Raw genomic sequence first — 13816 nt, forward strand, 5'->3', positions numbered from 1 at the left:
TGAAGACTTATTATATATTTGTCTATGTTTAACACTGATCAGTTGAAATGCTTGACACTTCTATATTTGCAATGTTTTCTTTATATTCCTGACATTAAGAAGTGAACACACAAACTGTTTTTGCTTTTTCCTCTTTACTCTTCATTCTTTATTGTGAGAAACCTAAAGACTATTAGAGAGGGCCTGCAGGACAAATTTACATCTTTTATTTTGCCACAATCCAATTTAATGTCTCAACCTTCAGAGGTAATAGATTTATTTTTTATATATTATTATAAAATAAAATATATAAATATAGTTATATTAAATGTTATTGACCATATATTTTGTTATTGTTTGCTTCAGGTATATAGAGTTATGTAAATCTACATTATTTAATGCATCCTGTCCTGTCTTTATATAAGATGGTTGAGTTTGATTTGATGGAGATTTGGCTGTGACTATTCGCAGGTTGAGCAATGACATTGAGAGATAACAGAAATTGTTTGGTGCCAGAATAGATGTTTTACAATGTTTAACTGTCAATAATTATAATACATTACAGTAAGGCATAGGAGTGGCTGTGTGGTAAGTAGCTTGCTTACCAACCACATGGTCCTGGGTTCAGTCCCACTGCGTGGCATCTTGGGCAAGTGTCTTCTACTATAGCCTCGGGCCGACCAAAGCCTTGTGAGTGAATTTGGTAGACAGAAACTGAAAGAAGCCCATATATATGTATATATATATATGTATGTGTGTATGTGTTTGTATGTCTGTGTTTGTCCCCCCAACATCGCTTGACAACCGATGCTGGTGTGTTTATGTCCCCGTAACTTAGCGGTTCGACAAAAGAGACCGATAGAATAAGTTAGTACTTCCTGGGGTCGATTTGCTCGACTAAAGGCAGTGCTCCAGCATGGCCACAGTCAAAAGACTGAAACAAGTAAAAGAGAAAAGAGTAAAGAGTAACCAAAGGATCTCAAATTTATAGACAATAGCATTATCTCCTCTCTTTCTCTCATTGTCTCTCCTTTTCCAACAAAGGAAGCCATATATACTTCCTCTACTGCAAGATACCTATTTCTGTCCCCTCTGTTATACTCTAACTTCTCATCATCTGATACACAACCACCCTGCTCAGTACTAGTCTACCTTCCCAACTTCTACTGAGGTGGGGCTTTTGCAAGTTACTTGGTGGTCTTGCTGGTGCTGGTGTTATATAAAAGCACCTAGTACACTCCAAAAAGTGGTTGGCATATCCAGTCATAGAAACCATGCCAAAACAGACTGCAGTGCTTGGTGCAGTCTTTTAGTTTATAAGCCCCTGCCAAACCAACCAACTTATGCTTGCATGGAAAGCGGACATTACATGATGATGATGAATTGACTCTAGAGAAGTATAAAGTGAAAGTCAACCCCAATAGAATTTGAACTTGGTAAGTAGAGAAGTTGAAAGTAAATATGGCAAAACATTACTTAGTCAGTTGCTCTACCATTACTAACTCTCCACCACATTTTGTTTTCTTCACATTGACTATAAATTTTGGAACAAGAACACAGATTTGTAGGGAAGTGGGTATAAGCAATTTAACTTCCTTTTGTACCCATGAGGTACAAAATGTGTTGTTAACTTGGTAGGTTTAGAAATCAGAGCATACAAGGATGAAATACAGTAAGTTATAAATTTGGTCTGGTGGCCTGCTGTTTTAGACTCTTTGCTACATGTATGTATGTATGTATGCATGCACGTGTGTGTGTCTTTGTATAACTGTGTGTAGGCATGTATATATATATGTATGCATGCTTGTAAGCAAGCAAGCAAACATACCAACAAGAAAATTGTAGATAAACCAATGTCAAACAAAATATCTAATATTTATTCTACCCTAGTTGCAGAGCCACTTCCTTGTCACTTGCAATCTATAAACAAAGTATGTACAATAAAATAGAAAAATAACCTTAATTTAATCATGTAACATATGTCCCTACAAAAATACCATATACAGTTCCACAGTGGAAATAGTTAAGAAATATGTTAATTCTGTACAAGAATTGCTAATGTACACAATTCTATCTGAAATTACAGGCTTTTAGTTGCACAATGTATTCATTCTTTTGCAACAAGGGAACATCTACACAGTTGCTTGTTCTGCCAGAAATAGCAGTCAAATCTCTAGCATATTCATAACACATACTAACAGCCTGTTAGTTTTGTCAGAATAAATAAGTAAATAAATAAAAAGGCCAAGCAATAAAAAAGATATACAAACTTCCATTTAGTTACCTAGAGATAGCAACTTCTCTCTCTCTCTCTTTCTCTCCCTCTCTTTCAAAGCACTCTGTGCTGCCATTTAAAGGTTCACATTAGATAGTGTAGTCCTAGATACACTATGCATGAAGAAAGACAGGATTGTCATGGATGGAGTGATTTTGATCATAGGTCTACTTCATCAGAGCTGGCCTGGAACTAAACAACTTTCAAGAATCAGATTAAAAAATTCATTAGCGTGGCCGTTTTCGTGCGGGTGACACGTAAAAGCACCCACTACACTCTCTGAGTGGTTGGCGTTAGGAAGGGCATCCAGCTGTAGAAACTCTGCCAAATTAGATTGGAGCCTGGTGTTGCCATCCGGTTTCACCAGTCCTCAGTCAAATCGTCCAACCCATGCTAGCATGGAAAGCGGACGTTAAACGATGATGATGATGATCAAACCTTTTCAAATATCTGTTCACTTTCAGCAGTCTGTCTGTCTCTTTCTCTCTCTCTCGCTCTGTCTATCTGTTTGTCTCTCTTTCTCTCTCCTGCAATCAAAATCTATAGCCTAGAGAGGAAGCATGTACACAGCAAGGGACACAACCTCTTTCCTCTGTCCATTAATGTTACTCAACCACATCATTCATAGTCTTCTCTTTAAATGGTGAGTTAAAAGTTGGATATCATGACTCCTTAAAAGTTTATGGCACTTCCTCTCTTCCCATCAATCTTAGGGGACGTGAAAAATGCTCAGGGCCACAGTGCTCATCCTCCTCTAGAAGGTATACTCATTATAGAGACCCTTTCAAACCTATTACAAGCATGTCTGCAATAACAAAATGGTTTTGCTTGAGGTCAAGTCAATGACCCTTATGTATGTAAGGATAAATGCATGCATGTGTGTGCATTGAAAAAGGCAAGCCACAGGAGTTCGTTACAAAGCGACTATGATCAATGCCTAGAAGAATATTGAGTGAAGCCTAGTAAGTAGTTGGTCTAGTAAGTGGCACCTCATCTCAATGAGGTGGGGCTGGTAGTAATAATGCTGGTGAGGAACACCCCAAAACAGCACAAATTATCTCCCTGATGATCCCACAATCCTGCTAGTGTCCAATATGCAGAGCTTTCAACTTGTAGTGCTTGTATCCTCAATTTACTTGCTAAAAGAAGCCTGTGTTATGCGTGTGTTTTTTCTTCACCATTGCTTGACAAACAGTGCTGGTTTGTTTTCATCTCTGTAACTTAGCAGTTTGGCAAAAGAGACCAAGATAATAAGTACTGGGGTTGATTTGTTCGATTAAACCCTTCAAGGCGATGCCCTAAAGTGGCCAAGGACTAAAACAAATAGAAGATAAAAGATACGTATTTACTAGCAAAATTTCCATGTTGGATTACTAACACAATCCTCTACGTTTTGAAAATTTTGTGCTTCTTTTTATGAAATTGAGCTGGTATACCTGATTTCAAAGACAAGTACACACACACACACACACGTAGTGGATGTTTCTCTAACATAGAAAACATACACGTTAATTTATTATACGCATTCACACAAATGTGTTTCTCTCATGAACACACATTCAAACACTCATATATATGTATGTATACAAAGGCACTGTTATCCGGCGGAGACGGACTATATGTAATCTGAACCTCCTGATTCCCCACATAAGTAAAAAAAAAAAAATTAAAAAAATTTTTTTTACGGAAAGCGACGATCTTGTTCAGAAACATAAACAAACGCACGTGGATTAGAAATGACGTAAAATGTACTCAAAGCGAAACTTTTAAATTGTAATATGTTTATCGCATTTGCATTAAGTGTATATTGAATGCTTAAATGATTGTTTACTCGCTTCTTTTTGTCATTGAGCATTGAAGTACTAAAAATAACTGCTAAATAAGATTTTTTTGGATAAATCTTTGTAGCTCTTGGCTCCAACGGGCGTAAGTACGTTCAGGCCAAGGGCAACGGACGAAGTTCGTAGCACTTGGCTCGAACGGGCGTACGTACGATCAGGCCTAGGGCAACGGACGAAGTTCCGTAGCACTTGGTTCGAACGGGCCTACGTACGTTCAGGACAAGAGCAACAGACGAAGCTCCGTAACTCATCGACAGAACGGGGGTACGTTGAGGCAAGAGCAATGGACGAAGCTCCGTAGCTCTTCGACAGAACGGTCGTACGATGAGGCAAGAGCAACGGAAAAAGCTCCGTAGCCCTTCGACACAACGGGCGAACGTTGAGGCAAGAGCAACGGACGAAGCTCCGTAGCTCTTCGGCAGAACGAGCGTACGTTGAAAACAAGAGCAACGGATGAAGCTCCGTAGCTCTCCGGCAGAACGAGCGCACGCACGTTCAGGCCAAGTGCAACGGACGATGTTACGTAGCACTTTGCTAGAACGGGCGTACGTACATGCAGGCCAAGGGCAACGGACGACGTTCCGTAGCTATTGGCTCGAACGGGCGTACGTAGGTTCAGGCAAGGGGCAACGGACGAAGTTTCGTAGCTCTTGGCTCGAACGGCCGTACGTACGTTCAGACCAAGCACAACGGACGAAGTTCCCTAGCTCTTGGCACGAACAACCGTACGTACGTTCAGGCCAAGAGCAACGAACGAAGTTCCGTAGCTCTTGGCTCGAACGGGCGTAGGTACGTTCAGGCCAAAGGCCACGGACGAAGTTCCGTTGCTCTTGGCTCGAACTGGCGTACGTACGTTCATACTAAGGACAACGGACGAAGTTCCGTAGCTCTTGGCTTGGACGGGCGTACATACGATCAGGCCAAAGGCAACGGACGAAGTTCCGTAGCTCTTTACTCGAACGGGCGTACGTACGTTCAGGCCAAGAGCAACGAACGAAGTTCCGTAGCTCTTGGCTCGTACGGGCGTACGTATGTCCAGACCAAGGGCAACAGACGAATATCCCTAGCTCTTGGCTCGAATGGGCGTACGTACGTTCAGGCCAAGGGCAACAGACGAAGCTCCGTAGCTCTTCGACAGAACGGGGGTACGTTGAGGCAAGAGCAATGGATGAAGCTCCGTAGCTCTTCGACAGAACGGTCGTACGTTGAGGCAAGAGCAACGGAAAAAGCTCCGTAGCCCTTCGACACAACGGGCGAACGTTGAGGCAAGAGCAACGGACGAAGCTCCGTAGCTCTTCGGCAGAACGAGCGTACGTTGAAAACAAGAGCAACGAATGAAGCTCCGTAGCTCTCCGGCAGAACGAGCGTACGCACGTTCAGGCCAAGTGCAACGGACGATGTTACGTAGCACTTTGCTAGAACGGGCGTACGTACATGCAGGCCAAGAGCAACGGACGAAGTTCCGTAGCTATTGGCTCGAACGGGCGTACGTAGGTTCAGGCAAGGGGCAACGGACGAAGTTTCGTAGCTCTTGGCTCGAACGGCCGTACGTACGTTCAGGCCAAGGGCAACGGACGAAGTTCCCTAGCTCTTGGCACGAACAACCGTACGTACGTTCAGGCAAAGAGCAACGAACGAAGTTCCGTAGCTCTTGGCTCGTACGGGCGTACGTACGTTCAGGCCAAGGGCAACGGACGAAGTTCCGTAGCTCTTGGCTCTAACGCGCGTACGTACGTTCAGGCCAAGGGCAACGGACGAAGTTCCGTATCTCTTGGCCCGAACGGGCGTACGTACGTTCAGGCTAAGGGCAACGGATGAAGTTCCATAGCACTTGGCTCGAACGTGCGTACGTAAGTTCAAGCCAAGGGCAACGGACGAAGTTCCGTAGCTCTTGGCTCGAACGGCCGTACGTACGTTCAGGCCAAGAGCAACGGACGAAGTTCCGTAGCTCTTGGCTCCAACGGGCGTAAGTACGTTCAGGCCAAGGGCAACGGACGAAGTTCCCTAGCTCTTGGCACGAACAACCGTACGTACGTTCAGGCAAAGAGCAACGAACGAAGTTCCGTAGCTCTTGGCTCGTACGGGCGTACGTACGTTCAGGCCAAGGGCAACGGACGAAGTTCCGTAGCTCTTGGCTCTAACGCGCGTAAGTACGTTCAGGCCAAGGGCAACGGACGAAGTTCCGTATCTCTTGGCCCGAACGGGCGTACGTACGTTCAGGCTAAGGGCAACGGATGAAGTTCCATAGCACTTGGCTCGAACGTGCGTACGTAAGTTCAAGCCAAGGGCAGCGGACGAAGTTCCGTAGCTCTTGGCTCGAACGGCCGTACGTACGTTCAGGCCAAGAGCAACGGACGAAGTTCCGTAGCTCTTGGCTCCAACGGGCGTAAGTACGTTCAGGCCAAGGGCAACGGACGAAGTTCCGTAGCACTTGGCTCAAACGGGCGTCCGTACGATCAGGCCAAGGGCAACGGACGAAGTTCCGTAGCACTTGGTTCGAACGGGCCTACGTACGTTCAGGACAAGAGTAACGGACGAAGCTCCGTAACTCATCGACAGAACGGGGGTACGTTGAGGCAAGAGCAACGGAAAAAGCTCCGTAGCCATTCGACAAAACGGGCGAAAGTTGAGGCAAGAGCAACGGAAAAAGCTCCGTAGCCCTTCGACACAACGGGCGAACGTTGAGGCAAGAGCAACGGACGAAGCTCCGTAGCTCTTCGGCAGAACGAGCGTACGTTGAAAACAAGAGCAACGAATGAAGCTCCGTAGCTCTCCGGCAGAACGAGCGTACGCACGTTCAGGCCAAGTGCAACGGACGATGTTACGTAGCACTTTGCTAGAACGGGCGTACGTACATGCAGGCCAAGATCAACGGACGAAGTTCCGTAGCTATTGGCTCGAACGGGCGTACGTAGGTTCAGGCAAGGGGCAACGGACGAAGTTTCGTAGCTCTTGGCTCGAACGGCCGTACGTACGTTCAGGCCAAGGGCAACGGACGAAGTTCCCTAGCTCTTGGCACGAACAACCGTACGTACGTTCAGGCAAAGAGCAACGAACGAAGTTCCGTAGCTCTTGGCTCGTACGGGCGTACGTACGTTCAGGCCAAGGGCAACGGACGAAGTTCCGTAGCTCTTGGCTCTAACGCGCGTACGTACGTTCAGGCCAAGGGCAACGGACGAAGTTCCGTATCTCTTGGCCCGAACGGGCGTACGTACGTTCAGGCTAAGGGCAACGGATGAAGTTCCATAGCACTTGGCTCGAACGTGCGTACGTAAGTTCAAGCCAAGGGCAACGGACGAAGTTCCGTAGCTCTTGGCTCGAACGGCCGTATGTACGTTCAGGCCAAGAGCAACGGACGAAGTTCCGTAGCTCTTGGCTCCAACGGGCGTAAGTACGTTCAGGCCAAGAGCAACGGACGAAGTTCCCTAGCTCTTGGCACGAACAACCGTACGTACGTTCAGGCAAAGAGCAACGAACGAAGTTCCGTAGCTCTTGGCTCGTACGGGCGTACGTACGTTCAGGCCAAGGGCAACGGACGAAGTTCCGTATCTCTTGGCCCGAACGGGCGTACGTACGTTCAGGCTAAGGGCAACGGATGAAGTTCCATAGCACTTGGCTCGAACGTGCGTACGTAAGTTCAAGCCAAGGGCAACGGACGAAGTTCCGTAGCTCTTGGCTCGAACGGCCGTACGTACGTTCAGGCCAAGAGCAACGGACGAAGTTCCGTAGCTCTTGGCTCCAACGGGCGTAAGTACGTTCAGGCCAAGGGCAACGGACGAAGTTCCGTAGCACTTGGCTCGAACGGGCGTCCGTACGATCAGGCCAAGGGCAACGGACGAAGTTCCGTAGCACTTGGTTCGAACGGGCCTACGTACGTTCAGGACAAGAGTAACGGACGAAGCTCCGTAACTCATCGACAGAACGGGGGTACGTTGAGGCAAGAGCAACGGAAAAAGCTCCGTAGCCATTCGACAAAACGGGCGAACGTTGAGGCAAGAGCAACGGACGAAGCTCCGTAGCTCTCCGGCAGAACGAGCGTACGCACGTTCAGGCCAAGTGCAACGGACGATGTTACGTAGCACTTTGCTAGAACGGGCGTACGTACATGCAGGCCAAGGGCAACGGACGAAGTTCCGTAGCTATTGGCTCGAACGGGCGTACGTAGGTTCAGGCAAAGGGCAACGGAAGAAGTTTCGTAGCTCTTGGCTCGAACGGCCGTACGTACGTTCAGGCCAAGGGCAACGGACGAAGTTCCCTAGCTCTTGGCACGAACAACCGTACGTACGTTCAGGCCAAGAGCAACGAACGAAGTTCCGTAGCTCTTGGCTCGTACGGGCGTACGTACGTTCAGGCCAAGGGCAACGGACGAAGTTCCGTAGGTCTTGGCTCGAACTGGCGTAAGTACGTTCAGGCCAAGGGCAACGGACGAAGTTGCGTAGCACTTGGTTCGAACGGGACTACGTACGTTCAGGAAAAGAGCAACGGACGAAGCTCCGTAGCTCTTCGACAGAATGGTCGTATGTTGAGGCACGAGCAACGGAAAAATCTCCGTAGCCCTTCGACACAACGTGCGAACGTTGAGGCAAGAGCAACGGACGAAGCTCCGTAGCTCTTCGGCAGAACGAGCATACGTTGAAAACAAGAGCAACGGATGCAACTCCGTAGCACTCCGGCAGAACGAGCGTACGCACGTTCAGGCCAAGTGCAACGGACGATGTTACGTAGCACTTTGCTAGAACGGGCGTACGTACATGCAGGCCAAGAGCAACGGACGAAGTTCCGTAGCTATTGGTTCGAACGGGCGTACGTAGGTTCAGGCAAGGGGCAACGGACGAAGTTTCGTAGCTCTTGGCTCGAACGGCCGTACGTACGTTCAGGGCAAGGGCAACGGACGAAGTTCCCAAGCTCTTGGCACGAACAACCGTACGTACGTTCAGGCCAAGAGCAATGAACGAAGTTCCATAGCTCTTGGCTCGTACGGGCGTACGTACGTTCAGGCCAAAGGCAACAGACGAATTTCCCTAGCTCTTGGCTCGATTGGGCGTACGTACGTTCAGTCCAAGGGCAACGGACGAAGTTCCGTAGCTCTTGTCTCGAACGGGCGTAGGTACGTTCAGGCCAAGGGAGACGGACGAAGTTCCGTAGCTCTTGGCTCGAACTGGCGTACGTACGTTCATACTAAGGACAACGGACGAAGTTCCGTAGCACTTGGCTTGGACGGGCGTACGTACGTTCAGGCCAAGAGCAACGGACGTAGCTCCGTAGCTCTTGGATCGAACGGGCGTACGTACGTTCAGGCCAAGGGCAACGGACGAAGTTCCGTAGCTCTTGGCTCGAAAGGGCGTACGTACGTTCAGGCCAAGGGCAACGGACGAATTTGCGTAGCTCTTAGCTCGAACGGGCGTATGTATGTTCAGGCCAAGGGCAACGGACGAAGTTCCGTAGCTCTTGGCTCGAACGGGCGTACGTACGTTCAGGCCAAGAGCAACGGACGAAGCTCCGTAGCTCTTGGCTCGAACGCGCGTACGTACGTTCGGGCCAATGGCAACGGACGAAGTTCCGTATCTCTTGGCCCGAACGGGCGTACGTACGTTCAGGACAAGGGCAACGGATGAAGTTCGGTAGCCCTTGGCTCGAACGTGCGTACGTAAGTTCAAGCCAAAGGCAACGGACGAAGTTCCGTAGCTCTTTGCCCGAACGGGCGTACGTACGTTCAGGACAAGGGCAACGGACGAAGTTCCGTAGCACTTGGTTCGAACGGGCCTACGTACGTTCAGGACAAGAGCAACGGACGAAGCTCTGTAGCTCTTCGACAGAACGGGCGGACGTTGAGGCAAGAGCTACGGACGAAGCTCCGTAACTCATCCACAGAACGGGGGTACGTTGAGGCAAGAGCAATGGACGAAGCTCGGTAGCCCTTCGACAGAACGGTCGTACGTTGAGGCAAGAGCAACGGAAAAAGCTCCGTATTCCTTCGACACAACGGGCGAAAGTTGAGGCAAGAGCAACGGACGAAGCTCCGTAGCTCTCCGGCAGAACGAGCGTACGCACGTTCAGGCCTAGTGCAACGGACGATGTTACGGAGCACTTTGCTAGAACGGGCGTACGTACATGCAGGCCAAGGGCAACGGACGAAGTTCCGTAGCTCTTGGCTCAAACGGACGTACTTACATTGAGCCAAGTGCAACCAACGAAGTTCCGTTGCACTTGGCTCGAACGGGCGTACGTACGTTCAGGCCAAGTGCAACGGACGAAGTTCCGTTGCTCTTGGCTCGAACTGGCGTACGTACGTTCAGACTAAGGGCAACGGACGAAGTTCCGTCGCTCTTGGCTTGGACGGGCGTACGTACGTTCAGGCCAAGGGCATCAGACGAAGTTCCGTAACTCTTGGCTCGAACGGGCGTACGCACGTTCAGGCCAAGTGCAACGGACGATGTTACGTAGCACTTTGCTAGAACGGGCGTACGTACATGCAGGCCAAGGGCAACGGACGAAGTTCCGTAGCTATTGGCTCGAACGGGCGTACGTAGGTTCAGGCAAGGTGCAACGGACGAAGTTTCGTAGCTCTTGGCTCGAACGGCCGTACGTACGTTCAAGCCAAGTGCAACGGACGAAGTTCCCTAGCTCTTGGCACGAACAACCGTACGTACGTTCAGGCCAAGAGCAACGAACGAAGTTCCGTAGCTCTTGGCTCGGACGGGCGTACGTACGTTCAGGCCAAGAGTAACAGACGAATTTCCCTAGCTTTTGACTCGAATGGGCGTACGTACGTTCAGGCCAAGGGCAACGGACGAAGTTCCGTAGGCCTTGGCTCGAACTGGCGTACGTACGTTCAGGCCAAGGGCCACGGACGAAGTTCCGTTGCACTTGGCTCGAGCTGGCGTACGTAAGTCCATACTAAGGACAACGGACGAAGTTCCGTAGCTCTTGGCTTGGACGGGCGTACGTACGATCAGGCCATAGGCAACGGACGAAGTTCCGTAGCTCTTTACTCGAACGGGACTACGTACGTTCAGGACAAGAGCAACGGACGAAGCTCCGTAGCTCTTCGACAGAACGGGCGGACGTTGAGGCAAGAGCTACGGACGAAGCTCCGTAACTCATCGACAGAACGTGGGTACGTTGAGGCAAGAGCAATGGACGAAGCTCCGTAGCTCTTCGACAGAATGGTCGTACGTTGAGGCAAGAGCAACGGAAAAAGCTCCGTAGCCCTTCGACACAACGGGCGAACGTTGAGGCAAGAGCAACGGACGAAGCTCCGTAGCTCTTCGGCAGAACGAGCGTACGTTGAAAACAAGAGCAACGGATGAAGCTCCGTAGCTCTCCGGCAGAACGAGCGTACGCACGTTCAGGCCAAGTGCAACGGACGATGTTACGTAGCACTTTGCTAGAACAGGCGTACGTACATGCAGGCCAAGGGCCACGGACGAAGTTCCGTTGCTCTTGGCTCGAACTGGCGTACGTACGTTCATACTAAGGACAACGGACGAAGTTCCGTAGCTCTTGGCTTGGACGGGCGTACGTAGTTTCAGGCAAGGGGCAACGGACGAAGTTCCGTAGCTCTTGGCACGAACAACCGTACGTAAGTTCAGGCCAAGAGCAATGAACGAAGTTCCATAGGTCTTGGCTCGAACCGGCGTACGTACGTTCAGGCCAAGGGCAACGGACGAAGTTCCGTAGCTCTTGGCTCGAACGGGCGTAGGTACGTTCAGGCCAAGGGCCACGGACGAAGTTCCGTTGCTCTTGGCTCGAACTGGCGTACGTACGTTCATACTAAGGACAACGGACGAAGTTCCGTAGCTCTTGGCTTGGACGGGCGTACGTACGATCAGGCCAAAGGCAACGGACGAAGTTCCGTAGCTATTTACTCGAACGGGCGTACGTACGTTCAGGCCAAGAGGAACGGACGAAGTTCCGTAGCTCTTGGATCGAACGGGCGTACGTACGTTCAGGCCAAGGACAACGGACGAAGTTCCGTAGCACTTCGACAGAACGGGCGGACGTTGAGGCAAGAGCTACGGACGAAGCTCCGTAACTCATCGACAGAACGTCGGTACGTTGAGGCAAGAGCAATGGACGAAGCTCCGTAGCTCTTCGACAGAATGGTCGTACGTTGAGGCAAGAGCAACGGAAAATGCTCCGTAGCCCTTCGACACAACGGGCGAACGTTGAGGTAAGAGCAACGGACGAATCTCCGTAGCTCTTCGGCAGAAAGAGCGTACGTTGAAAACAAGAGCAACGGATGAAGCTCCGTAGCTCTCCGGCAGAACGAGCGTACGCACGTTCAGGCCAAGTGCAACGGACGATGTTACGTAGCACTTTGCTAGAACGGGCGTACGTACATGCAGGCCAAGGGCAACGGACGAAGTTCCGTAGCTATTGGCTCGAACGGGCGTACGTAGTTTCAGGCAAGGGGCAACGGACGAAGTTCCCTAGCTCTTGGCACGAACAACCGTACGTAAGTTCAGGCCAAGAGCAATGAACGAAGTTCCGTAGGTCTTGGCTCGAACCGGCGTACGTACGTTCAGGCCAAGGGCAACGGACGAAGTTCCGTTGCTCTTGGCTCGAACTGGCGTACGTACGTTCATACTAAGGACAACGGACGAAGTTCCGTAGCTCTTGGCTTGGACGGGCGTACGTACGATCAGGCCAAAGGCAACGGACGAAGTTCCGTAGCTATTTACTCGAACGGGCGTACGTACGTTCAGGCCAAGAGCAACGGACGAAGTTCCGTAGCTCTTGGATCGAACGGGCGTACGTACGTTCAGGTCAAGGACAACGGACGAAGTTCCGTAGCACTTGGCTCGAACGGGTGTACGTACGTTCAGGCCAAGGGCAACGGACGAAGTTCCGTAGCTCTTGGCTCGAACGGGCGTACGTACGTTCAGGCCAAGGGCAACGGAAAAAGCTCCGTAGCCCGTCGACACAACGGGCGAACGTTGAGGCAAGAGCAACAGATGAAGCTCCGTAGCTCTTCGGCAGAACGAGCGTACGTTGAAAACAAGAGCAACGGATGAAGCTCCGTAGCTCTCCGGCAGAACGAGCGGACGCACGTTCAGGCCAAGTGCAACGGACGATGTTACGTAGCACTTTGCTAGAACGGGCGGACGTACATGCAGGCCAAGGGCAACGGACGAAGTTCCGTAGCTCTTGGCTCAAACGGATGTACTTACATCGAGGCCAAGTGCAACCAACGAAGTTCCGTAGCACTTGGCTCGAACGGGCGTACGTACGTTCAGGCCAAGTGCAACGGACGAAGCTCCGTTGCTCTTGGCTCGAGCTGGCGTACGTACGTTCAGACTAAGGGCAACAGACGATGTTCTGTCACTCTTGGCTTGGACGGGCGTACGTACGTTCAGGCCAAGGGCATCAGACGAAGTTCCGTATCTCTTGGCTCGAACGGGCGGACGTACGTTCAGGCCAAGGGCAACGGACGAAGTTCCGTAGCCCTTGGCTCTAACGCGCGTACGTACGTTGAGGCCAAGGGCAAAGGACGAAGTTCCGTATCTCTTGGCCCGAACGGACGTACGTACGTTCAGGCTAAGGTCAACGGACGAAGTTCCGTAGCACTTGGCTCGAACGTGCGTACGTAAGTTCAAGCCAAGTGCAACGGACGAAGTTCCGTAGCTCTTGGCTCGAACGGCCGTACGTACGTTCAGGCCATGAGCAACGGACGAAGTTCCGTAGCTCTTGGCTCCAACGGGCGTAAGTACGTTCAGGC

Source organism: Octopus bimaculoides, chromosome 5 (assembly GCF_046866305.1).
Source record: "Octopus bimaculoides isolate indiv1 chromosome 5, ASM4686630v1, whole genome shotgun sequence".
Taxonomy (NCBI): Eukaryota; Metazoa; Mollusca; class Cephalopoda; order Octopoda; family Octopodidae; genus Octopus; species Octopus bimaculoides.